Raw genomic sequence first — 21,016 nt, forward strand, 5'->3', positions numbered from 1 at the left:
CCAGGAGGGAAGATGAACCATCACCTCAATTTAAAAGTGGAATAATTTCTGCTTGGTGAAAAATTCATTGCATTATTTTTTTTTTCAATTTTGCTGAGGACCAGTGGAAGCATCACTACAGGGTTGGCATCAGTTCTTGGACCAGCATCTGAGAAGCATTATTTTATTTTTTCTGAACCTTTGTTTGGCCATCTATAAAATAATTATCTTCTAGCCTGCATCAAGTATTATAGTGCTAACCACATTACAGTGTTTAAAGAGGATCTGATGGCACGGTAAGTGTGTGTATGCTCCAGTGTCCAAGAACCATGAGTCAGTGGGAGAAGAGGCGAGGGGTCCAGTCTGGCAGAGGCAGAGGCAGGGGATAGCAAGATGCATGACCTTTTGTTCCTTAGCAGTCAGGTGACTAGACCCCCACTGACCAGGTTGGTTCTTGGCTCGTATTCTTAGGGGATACCTGGAAGAGCAGGAACAGGAATGGGTAACTTTCAGGTTCCAGTCAGGATGTTAACATATCGGCACAGGTTTGATTTCAGGAGCAATGGACACCCCTCCCAAAAAAACGATCTTCTTGCCAATACCCGAAATTCCTGTAACTGTAATTGCTTGACATGCAAATACTCTCAAACCCACCCTCTGTCATTGGAGGGTCATTACCTTCAGAGCATTCGCTCAAGAATGCCCTTGAACCCTCCTCCCTAACATTTGATTCAACTCCTGGCTGACTCTATTTGGAATTCCATGAAGAACTTTATAAATAAAACCTAGTGTCAGTAGAGATGATAGATGCAGTGGCTTTCCTTTGTGCGCGCGCACACACACACACACACACACACACACACACACACAGAATCTTCACACCCCAGCTCGGGATAGGCAGGGCAGACGCTTTTGACAGGCTTCACTCCGAGGGGCTGGCCAGCGTCTTTAAATCAACATCACAACAGGTTGGATAAATGGGCGCCAGATGTTGGGTTGAAGCCTTGCCCAGTTGTTCATCAAAACTACTTGGTTTAGCTCTGGCCTGTGTGGCTCAGTTGGTTTAGCATCATCCCATGCACCAAGAGGTTGCCAGTTTGATTGCCAGTCAGGGCACCTGCCAGGGTTGCAGGCTCCATCCCTAGGAGGGGGCATGCAGGAGGCAGCTAATCCATGTTTCTCTCTTTCCCTCTCCCTTCCTCTCTCTCTAAAATCAATTTAAAAAAAACTAAAAAACAACAACAAACAAACAAAAACACACATACCACAGACAAAAAACTACCTGGTTGATTTTAGCTTGATTCAGAATCTGCTTTCTCTATAACTGACTGCCTGATCCCAGAATCCAAGATCTCAAAGTTAAATCTCAAACAGGGGACTGAAAAGAAAGCAACTCCCCAAGATGATGTTCATGGGAGTAGGGGGCCGGGCAAATATTCTTTATTTTAAAAAAAAAATTCAGGGGAGATGGTCCTTTTGGAAATTTATGTGAAAAAGATGAATCCTCTTAGCCTCCCAAATTTGAAATGGCATTTAAATTTTTCTCTTTTTCTTACTTAATGTCAGAGAAGCTTAGAGACCGCCTTTATTCATTCTCCAGTGCTTCATTGTGTTTTCAGCCTATTGCAAAGACAACGGTGCCAATACCTAAAGCGGAGTGGGGTCTTTACAAGGCAGCTCACGTGCCTAAAATGCCTGGGGAATCACTTCCAAACAAACAAATTACAAGGAGCGTTTCCTTCAGGTATAAAGAAGTGTGGTTTATTCACCCAGAACTTTGAGATATTGAGGATTTCTTGGAGATATTGAGGGTCCCCTTTAAGACTTGAAAGGCTGCTTTTATCTGGTAAAATCTCACAGCAGCTGGAGTCATGGGACACGCTGATCTGGAGCTCTTATTGACAGCCATCCACACGCAAAACTACAGCGCGTTTGGTCTCCTGCTTTGCGGACAGGGATAACAGGGTAACGCACAGCATTTACCCACAGGGTAAATCCAAGAATATTCTTGTGCTAATAGTTTAATGACAATTTCCCTCCAGCGCTTTCTGACAGGGCGTGGGGATTTTCTCCAGTGTCACCACACTTCAGGAGTGATCGTGTCATCCAGGTGCAGGCGTTCTTGGCTGTCCTTTACCTGTTGTCTCTGCATGTCACATATAGCCAGGGAACCAGATGACAGGTTCATTTCTATTACACGGGGAATTACCAAGTGGTTGCCTAGCAACTCACACAGCGCAATCAACATGGTCTCTGTTGTGGAATGTAGAGTGCTTGGCTTGCCTTCAAGAATGACTGTATTTGCATCTTTCTTTGGGGCTTCTAAAAAAATAGGTATGTTTTCCTAGACTTGATGCTATTAAAATGGTCTTTTTAGACAAAAAAAAAAAAAAAAAGGCAAAGAGAAAAAATATAGCTAAAAACATGGCCTTTTGTATTGCTTTACCCTAGTATTCATTTTATAGTAGCCTATTCTCGTAAAAAAAAAATAACAGTTATGTGATCAAATTATTAATACAGCAATTCTTCAATTAAATTAAATTCTGTAAGCATCTTCAATGTGGATACTGTAAGGAGTTATAAGGATAAACAAATATGGTCCCTGTCTAAAGGAACTTATAAGTTTAACAGGAGGGTGTGAATCATTTGTTTACACATGTGAAGCAGACAGCTATGATGTGTATGTAAAACCAAGTTATTTTTCTTTGGAAGATTTCCTTTGTGTTTGATCAAAGGATTTTTCACTTTTACTTAGAGTCCTTCCAGCAGCAATCAGTTCAAAGAGCTGCAATCAGTTCGAAATCACTTCTAAGACGTGGCTCTTATTGGAATCTCAGTAATTAGCATCTGTTAAACGGCTCTTGCTGGAGTGTGACCCTGTGGGTGCTGCCGGTGGAGGGTGGCTCTGCAGTCTTTCTGCATAATCCGCTGCGCGGTGTTCACAGCCTGCCCGCCTCCATCTTGCACGTTCCGGTTTAGAGTCAGTCCCTTGCCTTTCTTTGTCTGCTTTGCAGCAGTGCCATCGCCTCTCTCCACTGAGGGAGGCGCTTTGGAATGTTCCAGATCTTGAATTAGGGAGTCTTTTGATCACTTGAGCCAAGTTTTTTCCCCACTGGGGAGCCGGTTGCTAGCCAGAGCCTGGGGTGTCACTAGCCCCTCGCCCTGGAGCTGATGTGTCTGCTGGATTGGCTTGGCATCTTTTCTTCCTCAGGAAGGTGCCAGGGCACGGTGTGAAGTGACTGGTCCTCGCAGCGCTGGTGCACAGTCCTGCCCACACTCATCGGATGCCCCTCCTCAGGACTGCACGAGGATCCACGAAGAAAAGAGGAAGCCCCTGTGGGTAGCTGTACGGTGGTGCCAGGATTCTTGCCACCACCTTTTGTCAGCGCCCTTTCTCTCCAGATCCCAGTGCGGGACCTGCCTCGGCTCCTTCTCACCACCATCCAGTTGGCTCAGACCCTTCGCCATTCTCGAGAAATCACTCTGACCTCTCGTCTTCCCTTAGGGCACCTGCCCTGTGCTTCCAGACCCAATGCCAGGCAGGAGGGGGCCGGGGAGAAGGAGGCTGCAGGAGACCAGGCACTGTGAGGTGTTCGCCCTGTGCTTCCTCATTTCACCCTCGTGACAGCCTCTCCGTAGCTCCGCGTGGCCCACTCCACAGATGAGCTCAAAGAGGACTAGCACGCGTTGCTTTAATGGGCCCTAACACATTCTCCTGCCTCGAAGTAGCTTTCCACTTACGATTGAACCAGCCAACATATACTGTGTCCTATGGGCCTTCCAAGGGTCAAGGACACAGGAAAGAACAAGACACAGTCTCGATCCCTGACAAGTTCACAGGTCAGTTTTGTCAAGTGCTGTGAGGAGGATGCGGGAGCAGAGACGGATCTGGGAATTCAGGTGAAGGGTGGGCGTTCAGGAGAAGATATGGAGAGAGAGAGAGCCTTTTAAATAGATCAGGGCGGCTGGCTGGCAGACAAGGCAGGCCTCTCACTTTACGGTTAGAAATGGGCCTAGAATAGAGAATCTGTTTCCCTTTGACATTGGGAAATCCCTCTCATCTAAATTCTTTACGTGGCAGTTGAAATAGCAAAAATTCTTTACCTAATAACCTAGTCACGGAAGCCCTTGGCAATTCATATTTGGTGTTTTGCCTGACACAGAAACAGAACTATTTCTTTTTCTCCTACCCCCAAACCCTAGCTAGACCTCTCCAGCTGCCGGGGACAGTTTCTGAGAGGTTCTGCCCAACAAGGGCCCTCCCTGGGAGGGGAGGGGAGGCAGGGCAATCAGCCAGTGGGGGGCCTGCCCCAGATAATTGCACTTGGAAGGAGTCTACACTATAGGCATCTTCCATGGCATCGTCACTGAAGGCAGGATTTCTGAAGCTGAATGACATGTGGAAGGTAAAGTGGGGTGTTTCACAACAGCACACTACCAGACTTCACCAGCCCGGGGTGCCCCCAAGGTCACATTGACATCCAGACCTAGGTTTCTGTAACCCGGAGCCCGCTCTTGAAGGTCTGTAGACCTTTCTACTGGTCCTCCACCCAGCCACTCTTTCTGAGTTATTCCTGGAGGCCCCCAAAGTATGTCCCATAGGCCCCCGGGCAGACCCCCTGTGCTTCTGCCCCGCACCCTCCCCGTGGGTGGTTTAACTCATCACAGCCCCTTACCGGATGCCTCATCAGCCTGTGTGGCCTCAGTAGGAACACTGCTGCACGGTGCTCTCTCCTGTGGCCCCACTGGGCACAGCATTCTCTCCGGGGCCGCTCTGAGCCACCGACTTGCCAACGTGGAGGGTGGAAGGAGCAATGGGGAGCTAATGACCTTCCCGCCGGTTGGCTGCACTTTGTTACCTGTTTTCACCACTTTTGTCCCAAAGCAAAACTGCTTGTATCTTTAGCTGCTCAAAGGCTTACATGACTCCTCCTCCTCCCGTTCTCGCCCTAACTCTTCCCTCGAGGTCAGGATGGGATGACAGCTCATCAGGTGCTCCCAGGACTCTTACCTTTCTCCCCAGGGAGCCCTGCACCCAAACAAACACGCCCACAAAACAAAACAAATTAAACAAAACCTGTCCACGTCAATAAAAAATAAAAGTGTGTCGACTGAGGAAAGTAGATGCTAATACTGGACTAGGGGGTGGGGATGTTTCGTAAACTCCATCCCATATTCATAAGACCCGAGAGTATGAGGATTTCTTGTATGACTTGAAAATGAGGTAAAGACTGCCCCCCCTGTCTTAAAGGTACCTTTTCTTTCCACGAGGAATATAATTCAAACAGCATTCTTACTCATAAGAATTTTCTCTGTAAACTAAGACTCCAATCCATTTTCCCACCCTACCCCTAAGAAAAACAACCAGCACATAACAAACTATTTAGATCCAGAGCATGCAAAAGAAAAGGTAGCAATGGGATTGCCCTAAATGCAGATTTCAGGGTAAGGTGGGCAGAACCTAGGGTGTGGCATTGAAGGGCTCAGGCAAAGCCAGGCTCTGTCACTTGCCAGCGGGGGACCCCTGAGGAAGTGAGTCCCTTTAGCTTTTCCAGTTGCCATTTCTGTTTTCTGAAATGTAGTGATGATAATGTCTGCTCTCCTTTCCAGGTTGTGAGAAAGGGATGAAATCGTGGAGGTGAAAGTGCTTTGCGCACGGTAAGCTGTTTGCTATGCTCTAAAGGTAGCCGGACGAAATCACGGCAGCTCCGTCACGTCCCAGTGGCCTTCACGGGCGGGCGGGGTCCTTCCCAGGCTGGTTCTGCGCCTACACATCATGTCACCTTGTGTCTCGGGCACAAATGTGAGGCCTGGAGCTGACAGGTCCCATCCTGATATATTACCTTGTCTAGGGCACAGTGGAAAACAATCCAGTCTGGTGAGGCCAGTCTTAAAACCAGAGGGAGTGGGAACGACCGTGACCAGACGAATGTGTGCGTGCTCGCCGACACGGAGCATCACACCCCCTTTCCACCAGAACCCGGCTCTTCTGAACCACTTCTCATCTCAGAATCACTGCTGTGTTTTCCCTGACAATATCATCCTTCGTGCCAAGAGCATTGGTGATGCAGCATATCTTAAAATCTCTGGGATTTTTCCAAGCCATGGGCACTCTTTCTTCACGTCTTAATGCTGGCACTTTCTTGAATTTACCAGAAGGATCCTGCATATGCAGGAAGTGACAAACACCAGCTCTGCTGAAAACAGGAAAAGCAGAGCCCCTGCCCCGAGCCCACTTACACCAGCACAAAAATGTATTACAATAAGAAAGGAATGGTACGCCGTGTCATATCCTCGGAAAGTCCAGCTTGTGTCACTAAGTAGTCATGACTTTGGGCATCACTGGCCTCTACCAAAGACTCAACCCCAGCAGCAAAGACAGCTCGAAGTCTAGGCATCCTTCACCCACCTCCCAGGCTTCGGGCCAGATCCATGAACCTACGTTGGGGAGCCTTGAAGCTCTCAGTATTGGATGGTGATTGGAGTTATAGTAGTAGATGGATGGGCTATTTTGTTGTTGCTGTTAAGGATTGGCCTTAAATTGATTTTGATATAAAGGATCTGTTGTCCCATCTCCTACTCAGAACCTTTTCCCTTTTGCTGTTTCTGTACAATATTTGGCCTGTTTCTCACCCATTTGGGGCTCCCTCACTGGGCATCCCTTCCACCAGGAATGATTGCCACCCAGGGACATCTGGCAATGTCTGGAGGAGTCTTGATTGCCACAGTGAGGGCGGAGCTGAGGGAAGGAATGCTACCGGCATCTTGTGGATGGAGGCCAGCCATTGTCCTCAGCATCCTATAATGCTCAGGGCAGTCCCCACAACAAAGAATCACCCAACCCAAAATGTCTGAGACGCCCTGCTTTAACCCCGTGCGGACGGAGCTCAGACTCTCTGGGGTTACTCCCCTGGGGAAACTGAGGCTCACTGAAAGGGCCTCACCCTGAGACTCTCCCAGCTGGTCAACTCCAGACAACGTGACAGCAACTTGTTCATGACTAAGCTCTTCGGAACACTGATCCAAGGGTGTTGTCATTGCCTGGTTGAGGTTGTGACTGCTTCTTGGCACCAAGATCTGGGAGAGAGAGAAATGGGCGGCCTGGTGACAGAGTTTATTTAGGGCCTAGCATGTTCAAAGAGTGTTGGAGCCCGCTCTCCATCAGACTGAAAAACTAGGCTTGTTTAAGGTCTTGAAATACCACTGTCATCATTAGCACGATAAATCCTTCCTGCTAAAATATAGAGAACCCGGGTCTGTGCCCCCTGAAGACGTCGTGCTGGGGAGGGCGGGCGATTCTAGAAGCTCTGCCTGTGGACGGTCACCTTCCAGGCTCACAGCTCCACTTGCATTCCAGCCTCCGCTCAGCGAGGTCCTGGCTAGGAACTTCTGGGGGTCTGATCAGCAGACCGATGCTCTGGAGACCCTGCTCTCTGCAGAGCCCAGCTCCTGGCTGGCCCTCCAGCCTGCTCCCCAAGGTGACCCTTCTGTACAAAACCTGACTCCTAAAACTAAACAGAGCTAGCCCCAAGCTTGGCCAAGGGCAGTGAGAGAGCAGAGACTCAGAGGCAGCTTTTTTTTTTTTTTTTTTCTTCAGTAGTAACAAATAAGATACTTGAAGGATGGATCAGACCACAGCTCCAACATCCCTGGGGAATTTTTTAAAAAAAAATTAGTAGAACTCTGCTTCCTGATGCTCTCTCCTGGCCTTGCCCCAACCCCTCCCCCACGGACTTGACTGAGCACAGAGATTTCGGAAAAACAGCCAGTGTTCCCAGGCGCCGTGTCCTCCCAGGAACCTCTCCCCCAGCACGGGCAACCCACTGACCTCACGCTCGCTTCCCCTCGGGGTGGATTCAGGCCGAGGCAGGGTGAGGAGTTCGGAGGGTGTGGGTGTTTCGCTTGGGTACAAGGAGTCCTTTTTGTGATTGCTGTTGTTCTTGGTGTTATTTCCAGAAATTAGAAAGGAAAAAAATAGTAAACATTTTTTCAATGCTGAACAAAAGCTGAGACGGAAATGGCGGGGGGTGGAGTAGGAAATACAAGGCCCAACTTCCCTTGAGAAAGCTTGAGCTCAGTGAAACCAATCTGCTGAATGTGGATGTAATCAAAAGGCAGCTTGGTGTTGGCCTCTCATTGTTCATTTGGACCATTCAGCAAGGGAGGCATTTTCCCTTCCCTGGGGGAAGCCCGCCCACCCCACGCCTCTTCCGGTTAGACTCAGGGTTGGTCCCTTTCTGTCACAAAACCTACCTTCGACTTAGAGGTTTAAGTCGATATGAAATGCCACTCCTGTTCCTTCAAAGATAAATCTTCTTCCTCCTGCCCTTCCTAGGTCTGTGGTTGGGGTGTGGGCCTTCGGGGACTGGGCTGTGGGAAGGTAGGATTTTATCTGTTTTCTCACCTGACTGCCCCCACCCCAACTGGGGCAATTCTTCTTTTTTAAAAAAAATATATTTTTATTGATTTCAGAGAGAGGAAGGGAGGGGGAGAGAGAGATATAAACATCAACGATGAGAGAGAATCATCAATCGGCTGCCTCCTGCTTGTCCCCTACTGGGGATTGAGCCTGCAACGGGTGCATGTGCCCCAGACCAGGAATCAAGCTGTGACTTCCTGGTTCATAGGTCGACACTCAACCACTGAGCCACCCCAGCCGGGAAGTGGCAATTTTTCTTTGACTGCCCAGTTGCCAGCTGTCTGGGCCTGGCAGGTGGTGAACGCTGTTTTCTGGGGCATCCCCTGGGTTCTCCTGAGGTTCCCGGTCTGCATCTCCTTTCCAGGTAATAACTTTTGATTCCCTCTTCGCCCCCTAGGAATCCAGCATCCCCTTCCAACTTCTTCCTGCTGAGCTCCCTTTGCCCCTCTAGGAGGCGCTACAGGACTTAACCCCGTTCTGGACCTCTCTGCTCCGGGGACTGCATTTGGTCCCTAGGAGGCACTCACATGGCTCCTGCCCCAATCCCAGTGCACAGGGGTGGGGGCCCACAGCTCTAAATGGCTTCGCAGAAGCCCAGATCACAAGGCTTGAGATGGAGGTGGTAGGGCCTCCAATCCCACTGGAGGTGGAGCTCACACATAGCTTTACTCTCTCAGAAGTGTTTTCTCTTTCCAAACCCTCCTATCCTCCACACTCTGACCCTTTCTATATGCTTGATAGGTCGAAGGGCCCAAGGGCTGTGCAACTGGCTCTTTCTTCATTGCTTCCTTTGTAAATACTGCATATGAGGCCTCCCACCTACTGATATTCACACCATGGTGGTGTCTCCTCCCACCAAGAACAGGGCTGATCCTTGTAAAATAAACACTTGCTACTGAAGAAAAGATAGTCTGCAACTTCTGAGAGTAGGTCACTGCTGTGGGTTCCAATGGGTACCGCAAGAAGATATGTTGAAGTTCCAGACCCCCAGTATTTGTGAATGTGACCTTATTTGGGAATAAAGTCTGTGCAGATGTAATCAAAGGTCATATTGAATTAGGGTAGGTCCTAAATCCAATGACTGGTGTCCTTAATACGGAGAGAGGGACACAGAACAGACGCACACAGACAAGGTGAAGACGGACGCAGAGTTTGGAGTTAGGCTGCCACAAACCAAGGAACATCTGCGGCCACCAGAAACGGGGACAGGTGAGGAAGCTTTCTTCCCTACACCCTATGGAGAGAGTGTGGCCCTGCTCACACCATGATTTCAACTTCTGGCCTCCAAAACAGTGAAGGAGTAAATACATGTTCTTTTAAGCCACGCTGTTTGTGGTAATTTGTTATGGCTTCCCTAAGAAGCTAATCTAGTTATAAGAGACATTGTGAATTCCCCTCGCTCTCTCTTGACTCACATCCTGGAGAAAGCTGGCTGCCATGTCATGAGGCCACCCAAGCGGGTTTAAGGAGAAGTCCACAAGGCAAGGAACAGAGTGGGGCCTCCTGTCAACAGCTTGTCACCGTGTGAATGAGCCGATCCTATAGCCCCAGTCAAGCCGTCAGATGACTGCAGCCCTAGTTGGCATTTGACTGCCACCTCCTGAGAAATCATGAGCCAGAGCACCTGGTTAAGCCATTGCCCAGTTCCTGACCCACAGAAACTGTGAGGCAATAAGTGTTTATTATTGTTCTAAGCTACCAAGTATGGAAGTAATGCGTTGTGTGGCAAGAGATTACTAATACCGATATCTGTGATATTGGGTGCTCATATAACCCGAAACAGGAGGACTTGCATTTTGTAATTCTCATATGGCTCTTGGAATGGTCCGGGGCCCCAGTGCCTTCCTCTCTGGGGACATTTCCAGCAATGCGTTTCACAGCCATTGTAGTGAGGTGTCTTACTCATTCACCCAGCAATGAGCACCTTCCACGTGCCAGATGCTATTCATGGCTCGTGGCCATTATGGCTGTTCCTCGGCTAGTGACAGATATGAACAAGAAGGGCGACACTCATTTGCAGAGGCAGGAGGAGGAGGGGCCGTAGAGACACCAAGAAGAGAAGCCTTCGTCTGTGCGATCGCGCAGAGATGGGAAGAGAACCAAGTTCAAGGGTCCACATGAACCAAGCTCAAGGGTCCAAGTGGGAGGTGAAGCTAGAACTAGGATCCAGGCCCTTTACTCTGGCCTTGGATTTGTGCTTCCTGAACTACGTGAGGCTGGTTCATGGTACCAGGGTCTCTGCAGATCCCTGGAGGCATGGCCTTGAATCCTGCGGGGACACTGTCCTTTAGAAAATAGTGTCTGTGTGGGAAAATGGAGGCCCAGAGTCCTGGGATCTTGTGTCTGATTTGCCACCTTGACCGAGTCACACTTGCAGATCCTTTGAACGGCCAAGGACACATCAGCAGCTCCTTCTGAGACAGCACAAGCCGGAGGGTGAGAGAGCCGGCCCTCCCTCCTTCGGAGTCCCAGCCCTTCTTAGTGATGGTGCTTTTTAAAGAGGCTGGATCAGAATTTGCCACTCCCAAAGGTCAGTTTGGGATAAGATAAGAAATGAATAGCCATCATTTCTGGAGGGCTTACTCAGCAGCAAGTGTGGTCTCTAATCTTCACAGCACCCTCCAAGGCAAGGGGTTATGAGCCACATCTGGCAATTTAGAAAGATGGGGTTAAGGACCAAACCCAAGGTCACACAGCTAATGAAGAACAGAACTGGGGCTCTAACCTGGGCCTGTCGAGCCCTATAGTCCCTCATGTCCACCTGCCTCTGGCTGTCACAGAGGGTGACCCAGGGCATTCAGTCTAGGGATTAAACCAGTGCCCCAGGAGTTGAAATTTTCTCCAGGCTCAGGAATTACCGAGGGCGGGGGAGGGGGGGTAGGCAGACACTGGGGGCAGTGAGGTTGCCCAGAGTGGTGGTTAAAGAGAGTAGGTTGTGATGCCAGGTTGCCCAGGTTTGAAACCTAGCTTCCCCTCATGCTCCAAGTCTCAGATTCCTCATCTGAAAATCGCAGATGAGAGCAGGTACCTCACTGGGTTGTTGGAAAGATTAAAGGAGATAATGCATGAAATTCATGGCAAGGATAAACAGTCAATTACATTTTATTAGTATTATTATTGACATTATTCTCCCTCGATGGCCATTAAACTCCTCTATCAGGTCAATATTTGAAATGGGACAACTTTAAATGAAACAGGTATGTAGATGGAGACTGACGGACATTTGAGGCCGGAAGGTTGTTTCCTGTTTTTGTTGTTGTTGTTGTTTTTCCAGCTTTAAGACAGCTCCCTGTGTCAGGTGATGAGTGTGATTAACCGCAATTAGCTCCTCTCCACATAAATGAGGAAAGTTGGATGTCACCGTGGCTTCCATCCAGGAGGGTGCCGTTACCCATTATGTCCACGAGATGCCGCTATTAATCACACTTCAACTACAGGCAGCCAAACCGAGATCCTCAAGGCATGGAACTCATTACCAGACTCCCACTCAGGAAGGAAACTCCCACTCAGCAAGGGCTGAGCATTCTTCAACATCACCCTTTGAAACTTTTCATGACGCCACGACACTGTGTAAGTAGAAGGAGGGTGTGGTGGTGAGGAGTGACTCTCCGCAGTGTCCCAGCTTAGGCGCAGAGCTGGGAGAATACCAGGGTCACCTGCCTCCCAGTTAGGTGCCCCAACCCCACATCTGTCCTGCACGTGTGGTAAGAGGTTTGCTGGGGAGTGGAACCTGGTTTCCGGGCCTCTAGGGGTGGCCAGTTCAGGGGATGTGATTTGAAGATGAGGGCTCAGGGCGACTCCCTTGAACCCTGGTTCTGCTGGGCTGCAGGCCAGCTCTCCGGGCTCTCTAGGCTGCCTTTCTGACGACTGCTGTTTCAATGGCAGGAGAGCGACCTTCCTCCTTCACCTGGGAGGTGCTCTGAACGCCAGCCCCCAGCGGAGAATGCTAGGTCCTCGTCCCTGCTCCTGAGCAGAGGGGTCTCTATGGCTCTTGGGGAGCCTGGGCAGCGCCTGACGCAGGGGAGGAGAAGGCGCTGCCAGCCCATACAGATTTCTCCATGCAGAGTCAATTTTAAGGGCCTACTCTGATGTTAGATGAAGCACCAGAAATGCAAGAAGCTAAGGGCAAGGTGCCTGCTGACCTCAGCTGCCCCATCCGCCCGTGCAAAGGAAGGGTGTCCTGGGAGGCGGGGTGTGCCTGTAGAGAGTCCACTGTTCGGACATCGTAGAGGCTCAGGAAGCTCCGTTCCCATTTCCTTCCTCGTTTCCATGGAACCTTCTGGAAGGGGCCAGCCTAGCCCCGTCCTGAGGCTCTGCTCTTCCTTCTCTGATTAATGATGAGGCGCTTCTGTGATTTCTTTCCCCTCGCTCTTCATTTTGCAGCAGTCACCTCCCAGCCGTGGAGCCATTGCCCTGGGCTCCGGTCCAGGGACCAGGAGGCCTTGCCCCTGCAGTCGGCCTCAGCCTGCAGGAGCAAAGATGCCTAGGAAGCCGGGCACGTCCTCCCACAAAAGGGCAGCCAGGGCCTCCCACCCGGTGCATTTGACAGAGGCAGGTGGGCGAGGAAAGGCCGAGGGTGCAGCCTTCACCTCTTGTCAGGAGGCGAGGGCTTGCTGGAGCAGGTAGGAGCCCCCACCCACCACAAGAGGTGCACGTGACAAGAGGGAAGGTCCGGGAATACAAAATTGCGATTTTTTGGGGGGTGGGGGGGAGCTGCTGGGGGTAGGCACAAGGGCAGAGAGAGATACAATCAGTCTGGGATTGGTTTGTTTTTATTTTTAAAATCATGTGAATAATCGGTGTTCGTTGAAAATAAATAGAAAACACAGCCAAGAGAAAATAAACAAAACTCACTGGTTAACATCTTGGCAAATATCCTTTTTCTGTACTTAGATACATAGAAAATCATTTTGTTTCATTAATAAAACCTTTTCTTTCTGTCCACAGCTTGAAAACCTCCCCTCCTCTTCTCTTCTCTTCTCTTCTCTTCTCTTCTCTTCTCTTCTCTTCTCTTCTCTTCTCTTCTCTTCTCTTCTTACCAAGCAATGCACTAGGACAGTTTCTCAGGCCCATGGATCAGTGTACGTCCCCTCCGTCGCTGTTATGGGCTCTGCCATGCTAGCTGGTGGTTGGGAATTTCCTGGACTTCTGCCTCTGTCTCCTCAGCAGCAGAAACGACCTGGGCCCTGCACGTGGCTTGGTGCTGAACGTCAGTCCTTGGGCAGCAGGGAGGTTGGAGACCCGAGGCACAAATAAGGCCACACGGTCCCCACAGACCTCTGGTGATCCTGACCATGTGGGCCCCCAGCAGGGTACAGGGAAACGGGGGTGAAGAACAGAGGAGAAAGCCACACGTGGGGGGGGGGGGCGCGGCGCAGTGCCCAGAGGTTTGCCATCTTTGTGGCCCTGAGTGGGAGGAGCAGCTGGGAGGCTGGAGCAGTGAGGTGGTGAGGTTGGCTCTGCCATTCACCAGTTGGGACATTTGAACAAATGACCAAGCCTTGGATGATCATAAATAGCTACTCATCACATTGTTGTAAATGTAAGGATTAAACGGGGAAATGTGTAAGTGGTAAAAAGTTCTACGTGGCAGCTGCCTTTAAATTATTATTAGTTTTGTTATTGTTGGTGCCATTCTCCAGGTACTGCAGAAGGCTCCGTCCTTCCCCAATACCCACCCTTCTTTCTTCCTTTTTTTTAAAAAAAACATATTTTTATTAATTTCAGAGCGAAAGGAGAGGGAGAGATAGAAACATCAATGATGAGAGAGAACCAGTGATCGGCTGCCTCCTGCAAGCCCCACACCGGGGATCGAGCCTGTAACCCGGGCATGTGCCCTGACCGGAAATCGAACCCTGACCTCCTGGTTCATAGGTGGGATGCTCAACCTCTGAGCTATGCCGGCTGGGCCACCCCTTTTTCTGTACTTCTTTTCTCTCCCCTTCCCACTTCCACATTTCTCTTCCCTGCCCTCTCCCCGCTGGAGCCCGGGCACAGCAGCGACAGCAGGAGGGGGCAGTGGTGGCAGCCACGGGACCAGGCCACAGGAGGGCAGCAAGCCCCTCTGGAATGGGTCTGCCTCCTTCTCCCACCGCCCAGCCTGCAGCCCTGGGCAGCCTGGGGAAAAGACACCAGCCCACCCCGGGGCCCAGGTAGGGAGGTGCTGCCCGGAGAGGGCCCCTGGGCCTCAGGCTGCGCTGGCCCCCTGCAAGCAGAGAGAGTGACTTACAAGAGTCCCCGGCAGGCAGGCAGGGTGGCCTGTCAGGTCTTGCTGGCCTGCGCGGGGCCGGACCTGTAAGAGAGAGTTGGAGAATCTGGAGAAGAACGGGATGGACATGTGAGAGTCTTTCCTCTGCCAGGAACCCATACCACACAGCCCCAGGGGCCAGAGGAGGCAGCCCATCCCGCCAGGGGGGCCGCCCTGGGAAACGGGCCAGTTCAGCCTGGTCTTCGGGGCAACCCAGAAGAAGGAGTGAAGTGAAGCCAGTGGGAGCCGCCAGGTAGCACAGTGGTTAGGCCCATAAACCCTGGAGTCTGATTGGGACCTGGGTTCCAGTCCTCGCTCTGGCACTTAGAACTGTGTGACCTGGATCCAGCCACGTGACCGCTCCGAGCCCCCCTTTCCCACCTGTACATCACAGCGTACATACCTACCTCACAGAGGGTGTGGAAAGTGGTGCCCCATCAATGGCAGCTGGAGTTATCTTGATCGTGATCAAGTAGGCTGGCCTGGAGAGTGGGGAGACGGCTGCGTGTAGAAAATGAAGGCATGCTTACCCAAGTTCATAGCCATGGCTGGGTTTTCTGGGCAAGGCCAGCTGTGGGTGGGGTCCGGAGAGGAAGAAGTGAGGGCTGGGGGTGGTTAGAGGGTGAGGCTTCCAAACCTGCTGCCTTTGAATCCAGGTCAAGGCTCCATTCACCCTCGCGGTTAAGGAGCATGGATTTGTCCACACCGAGGCCCCCCCCCACACACACACACACACCGCCCCAAAGTGGCCCGCCTCCTCCCAGGGGTGCAGGACAAGTGTCTCGAGCTGGATAAGAAGAACTAAGAGGTGCCTGCACCTGTGTGCGCAGGGGGTGGGGAGAGAGGGTTGTACTCAGCGGGAGGAACCATGGCCTGGGGAGTAGGTGCAGAGGGGTCAGCGGAGGGTTGCTCACTGGCTGCCAGGCGGCCTCTTAAGCAGGTGGCAGAAGGGGGCAGGTCGTGGAGAAAGGGGCTCCATGGCCTGGAGCAGCTAAGGAACTGATGGTCAGCTGGGTCTATCCTCCGGGGAAGCAGGTGACCCCTCTGGCCCCCCTGCCTGCACCCCGGTAGCCCTGGACCAGGCCTCCTCCTTCCCACCAGGCCTGCTAATGAGGAGCGGCTTCCCCCAGGGCAGAGGGCGATGCTCAGGCAGGTGGACCGTGGTGGGCGATGGGGAGTGAGAGTGTGTCTACCTTTGTTCTTTTAACTTCTCCAGAGAGGTCACCGAGGAGTCTGCATTATGAGTGGTCTCGGGCCCCGTACGATTTTCTCCTACAATTTAATCTACTCCCTGGATGGCCTCCAGGGTGCGAGCACTGACGATCGCCAGTCTTTGCAATTGATTTCCTGGAAGCAGCCAGCCCAGCCAACTACCACTTGATGGATGTGGGCTAGGGGGGCTGATGCGGCCGAGCGGGTGTGTAGGAGGCCCCAAACCGCCCTCCCACACCACGGCAGGGTCTCTGCCCACCTGCTCCACCTCAAGGCATCAACGCCTAGAGAATGACTCACGCGTGTGCACGGGAGGCCTGGGCGAGGGCGCTGGCTTCAGAATGGTTTGCAAGGACGGATAAGAAAAATTGGAGATGCCGTATCTGTCCCTGAGGAGAAGGCAGTGCCACCGTCTGCATGTGGATGGCATCCCGTTGGAACTGTGCAGAGCCAGGGGTGCCACCCACACTCAGAAGCCTTTTGGCCCATGCTTGGGTGGGTAACAGGGACCCGGTTACACCCACACGGGCAATATTATGCAGAAGTTTAAAAAAGCAAAAGCTAACAGGGATGCGCCTGTATGTCGGCATGAGAAATGTCCGGGATGCACATTTCCAGAGAAAACATTGCAGAGCAATTTGGGCAGCGCAATCCCATTTATCTAAGAGCAAAGAAAAGCAAAGATCCTGGCATCACACACATTGAGTGCGTGTGCGTGCGTGTGTGTGCGTGTGTGCGCGTGTGCATGTATATGAGTGTGTGCGTGTGTGTGTAAATGCCCAGAAAAAGTCAGGGTGATATATGGTACACAGCCAACTACTAATATAGGTCACTGCTGGGAAAGCAGTGACAGGGTCACACCTGGGAATAAAAGGACCTTTTCACTTTTTCTCTCTTTACCTCTGTGTTCACATTTTTTTTTTTTTTATGGAGAGAAAAAAACTAGTGTGAAAAAAGAAAAGAAAAGGAAGCTGCCCTCCTTTCCTTCTTGCTGAACTCTCACAGCTGCCTCCAAATTCCCGCTCCGTGCCCTACTTCTTGGGACAATGGGTCCCTCCCAAGTCCCTTCGTTTTTTTATCTTGAAGGGGAAACCCTGAGCAGGGGTCACTGCCTGGACCCACATCAAAAGGCTCCTGTGACAATGCAGGGCCAAGAACAGCCCAAACTCCATCCTGGACTTGTGACCCGAGTCCCGCGCTGTGGTGGCGTGCTGTCCGGGAGACACTGTGGACACAGCCTGCGGGGAGCACCCCCACACACACACGTAGGTCTGCAGCAGGGGAGATGGCGGGAAGGACCCAGCAGGGCCCAGGGTCTGGAGGGAGGGGCTGTGTTGAGTAAAGCTCCTTTATCTAGGGGACCCTCCACTGCCAGCTGACCCCCTCCACCCCAGGGGATGGTGGCCAGGGGGAAGCAGCAGCTTTGCCTCTGGCTGCTGCCCACACAGGGATGCTGGGAGATTTCTGCCTCCCTGGCTAGGATCGAAGCGACTTGCTGCCAAGGGAGTCAGGGCCCCTCCACTCTCTGCCTGGCCTGGCACTGCCCGCCTCCTCCTACCGGCCTGGGCAGGGGCCGTGGCCCTCGGGGCTCTGCTCTGAGGAGGAAGCCCTGTGTCCTGGAGATGCGGGTGTCTGCCTGGCCCTGCAGGCCCAGCCCCAGTGGCCTCGGGACCCTTCGCTCCCTCCTTCCTTGTTCTGGAGGAAAGAGCAAGGATTGAGGGCAGGACCTGGGCCACACACCTCTTATGTGCCAGGAGCCTACCTGGGATCTTTTTTTGTGTGTTTTGTTTTTTTCCTTTCTTACATGTTTCTAATCTAAATTTTTTTTCCAATTACATTTTACATTTAATATTATTGGTTTCAGGTGTACAGTATAATGGCTAGACCAAGCATGTCCAACTCAAAGGCTAACACGGGCCAAATAAACAAGGTCTAAGTTTCTGTGGGCTGCAAAAAAACAAAAGCTTCAATTTTCATAGAAACGTAGGCTTACTTCGATAGAGACAGGCTGAATACAAAGGGCTGAAATAAATGAGTCATCGTTAACATAAAATAATAGAACATTTTAATAAAAATTAATATTTTTTCTTGAACATTAACTTACCAGACACTGAATAACTGCACAAATTAATAAGCGTAATGCACATAAACCTATTTTTCTTGTTCTCCGAAAGCAAAATATTTCCTGTTGCGCACACCAAACAAGTCAGTCCAAGACTAATGACGTGGCAATCGGTTGCTAAAATATTCGCTGCTAGTATTAGTGGAGAGAAATGGTGCGCCTGCGTGTAAGGTGTGTAAGGGAAATGAATGCAACATGATTATAGTAATCAGTCATTAGTGAACATTGTAGTTCATTATTAATAACTAGAGGCCCGGTGCATGAAAATTCATGCACTGGAGGGGGGGGGGGTCCCTCAGCCTGGCCTGCCCCCTCTCACAGGCCAGGAGCCCTCAGGGCGGGAGGCGACCTGGCGATCAGGGGAAGGCGACGCCCCATCACACTTCTGCTGCTGCCACTGCCGGCAGCGCAAGCCTCAGCCGGCCCTGGTTACCTGAGCCTCAGGCGGCCCTGGGCAGCTGGGCAGCCGACATCTGAGGCTTACCTGCACCTTGGGCCGGCCCTGGGCGGCTGAGGGGCTGAGAGGACTGGGCACCGCCATCTTGTGGCTGTGGGTGCCGCCATCTTTGAGGGCGTGACAGTCAATTAGCATATTCCCTCCTTATTGGCTGTGGGCTCCTGGCTTTCCAGTCCTGGGAGGCTCCCTGGCTCTGCTGTTCACCAAGCTCAGAGCCCGGTCAGCCAGGTCTGCCCCTCCTCGTGGACTTATTGGCCTTTTCTCTGGCATCCCTCTGTCCCGGCCAGGCGGGCGAGATCCCTTTTTCTAAACTCTCTCCCCCTACTTCCCACATCTTTTAGCCAAGATCGGGTTTTCCATGTACGAATCAGCAGAGTCTGATGCTTCCTGTGGCTCAGGTCCCAGTCTGCCATCACTAGGCACGTGAGCATGAGAATGTCTCCGATCCTCTCCACATGTCAGCTCCTCCCTCTGTAAAACGGGGGTGGTGACAGCGGTCCCCCCGGGGCTGTTGCAAACACCCCGACACCTGCAGAACCGGAACCAGAAGCGCTCCGGGCCAGCGGCGAGCGCTCTGCACGTCTCCGCCGTTACTGCGGCCTCTCTCCTTCTCCACGGGCCCTGTGAAAGCTGGACCACTCTGCAGGCCCAGGGCGGGGAGGAAAGCAGAGTGGGCTGGGTGGAAACGGGCCATGGGCCTGATGAAACTGCCAGATGGTGCTTTTTCTCAGAGTCTTAGAAAGGAAGAACAAGTTCATGTGCCAGCTGGGGGTGGGGAGGCGGGGGAGATCAGCAAGGGAAACCACAGGGACATGTTTTTAGAAAGCTCCCCACCTTTCCCCAGAGCCCCTGGCCTCCAACCCTCGTTGTCAGGTTTGCAGGACGCCACGCCGGGAGGGAAGACGGCAGGTGTCCCTCGGCAGATGCAAGAATTCCCTGAGCCTCTTGTGAAAAAGCCCCATGGAGAAGGGGGCAGCCGGGGCTGGGGAGGCAGTGCACACTGGCCAGCCTGTCCTTAAGGAGATGCAAAGGGCCTGGGGCACTGATGAGCTCAACCACTGCCAGGTCCTACGATGATGTTTAACGGTAACTGTGGGCAACGCCAGTGCGAGCAGCTCTAGCAGACTGCCTTTTCTCTTGGTTTCTTTCTCCCTGCTAAGGACTCTTAAAGAAATAGTGTTTCTTACTAAAAATAACACCCCAAATCCTTGTGGTTGGCCCTAAAAACACCCTTTTCTGGAACATTTGTATGTGCCTGTTTCCCCACCGTGCTTCCCTGAGGGTGAGACCATATATGTCCTGCTCAGCACCGTGTCCCGATGCCCAGGCCAGAACAAACAAGCCCTAGGTATTTGTGGACGGAATGACAGAAGGAGCCCTCAGACCTGGGAGCCCTCCCTGAGAGCCAGCAGATGCGGAAGGGCTTGCACAGTGTCCAGCACATAGTAGGGACTCCCCAAATGTCACTTGACGCTGAGTCCGGGCGTGGCGGGGTGTTTGATCTATTTCTGGGCTAACACCTCCTGCAAACAGGTGCGACCACATCCGGCTCCTCCGGGCTTAGCTGCCCAGGGTCCTTCAGGTATGAGTGTGTGCAGGGTTGTTTCCGGAGGGGGGGAGCAGTGCAGTCTCCTTTGCTCACAGGGGCCCCAGTGCCCCCTGAGGACCATAAGGAGGGGCTTCCCTCCTCAGTTCTTTCCCACGTTGAGGACGAAGGCACTTCCCCAGCGGCAAGATTCATCGTCTGACCAGTGCTTCCTGCAGCCCACACATTGGCAGGATCAGGTGACCAGGGGCCTCTAGAAGCCATCTGATGTGGCCACTCCCCTCCTCTCGCTTCGGCCAACCTGGACGACTCTGGTGACCTGCTACTCCTCCAGGGTCCCCAGGGCAGAGGAGCTCTCCGGGTGGGTTCCCTGCCGATGGACAATGATGCAGGGCTGAACTGCTTAGGATGCCTACAAGGCCAAGGTAAACCAACCCCTGTCTAGCTCATCGAGGCCACTCTGCTCCCCCTCTCCCACCCCCCCTGCAGGCCTCCCTCCAGTTGCTCCAACGTGCCTGCTCCTGCCCACCTTGGGGCCTTCACATAGGCCAGTGGTTCTCAAACATGAGCCTGGCCAGGACCCCCTGGAAAGCGTGTTCAAACACAGGTTTCTCGGCCTCACCCCCCGGAGTTCCTGATTCAGCAGGTGTGGGGTGCGGCCCGTGACTTCGCATTTCTGACAAGTTCCTGGTGACGCTCATGCTGCGGAGCCAGGGCCCAGCTTTGAGAGCCGCTGGTGCAAGCTCTTCCCTCCTCTGCTCACAGGTGGTCAGCACTGCGGTTATGTCTCATTGTTATCAACCTGCCTGGCAAAGAGGCCGCTCTTTAGCCAGTCTCTATCCAGGGATGGACTTCTGGAGAGTTCCCTCTGGCAGCCTCGGGGAGGACTTAGACCCGAGGACGGAGCCCAGGGTTTGCATTTGGACGACTCTTTCAGAATTTGCCATCTCCACCTGCCGGGGACTCAGCGATGGTCACGGTCTCCGGCCGCGTGCGTTTCGGGGGTGGGGGCTGGCTCCCGCTCCCCACACGCG

General features: G+C 52.2%; 2 long non-coding RNA genes across 2 annotated transcripts; one reads left to right on the forward strand and one right to left on the reverse strand.

Moving 5' to 3' along the window:
* The first annotated feature begins 3,706 nt into the window (after window positions 1–3,706).
* Window positions 3,707–6,043, forward strand: LOC129148961 (uncharacterized). Its single transcript, XR_008555952.1, has 3 exons — window positions 3,707–3,819; window positions 5,590–5,637; window positions 5,832–6,043. It is a non-coding gene; the product is annotated as an uncharacterized LOC129148961 (long non-coding RNA).
* Window positions 6,044–8,264: 2,221 nt separating this feature from the next.
* LOC129148962 (uncharacterized) lies at window positions 8,265–15,155 on the reverse strand. Its single transcript, XR_008555953.1, has 3 exons — window positions 15,049–15,155; window positions 14,628–14,690; window positions 8,265–8,349 (listed from the first exon to the last, which is right to left on the reverse strand). It is a non-coding gene; the product is annotated as an uncharacterized LOC129148962 (long non-coding RNA).
* Between the last annotated feature and the right edge of the window lie 5,861 nt (window positions 15,156–21,016).

This window comes from Eptesicus fuscus, chromosome 5 (assembly GCF_027574615.1).
Source record: "Eptesicus fuscus isolate TK198812 chromosome 5, DD_ASM_mEF_20220401, whole genome shotgun sequence".
NCBI classification, from domain to species: Eukaryota; Metazoa; Chordata; class Mammalia; order Chiroptera; family Vespertilionidae; genus Eptesicus; species Eptesicus fuscus.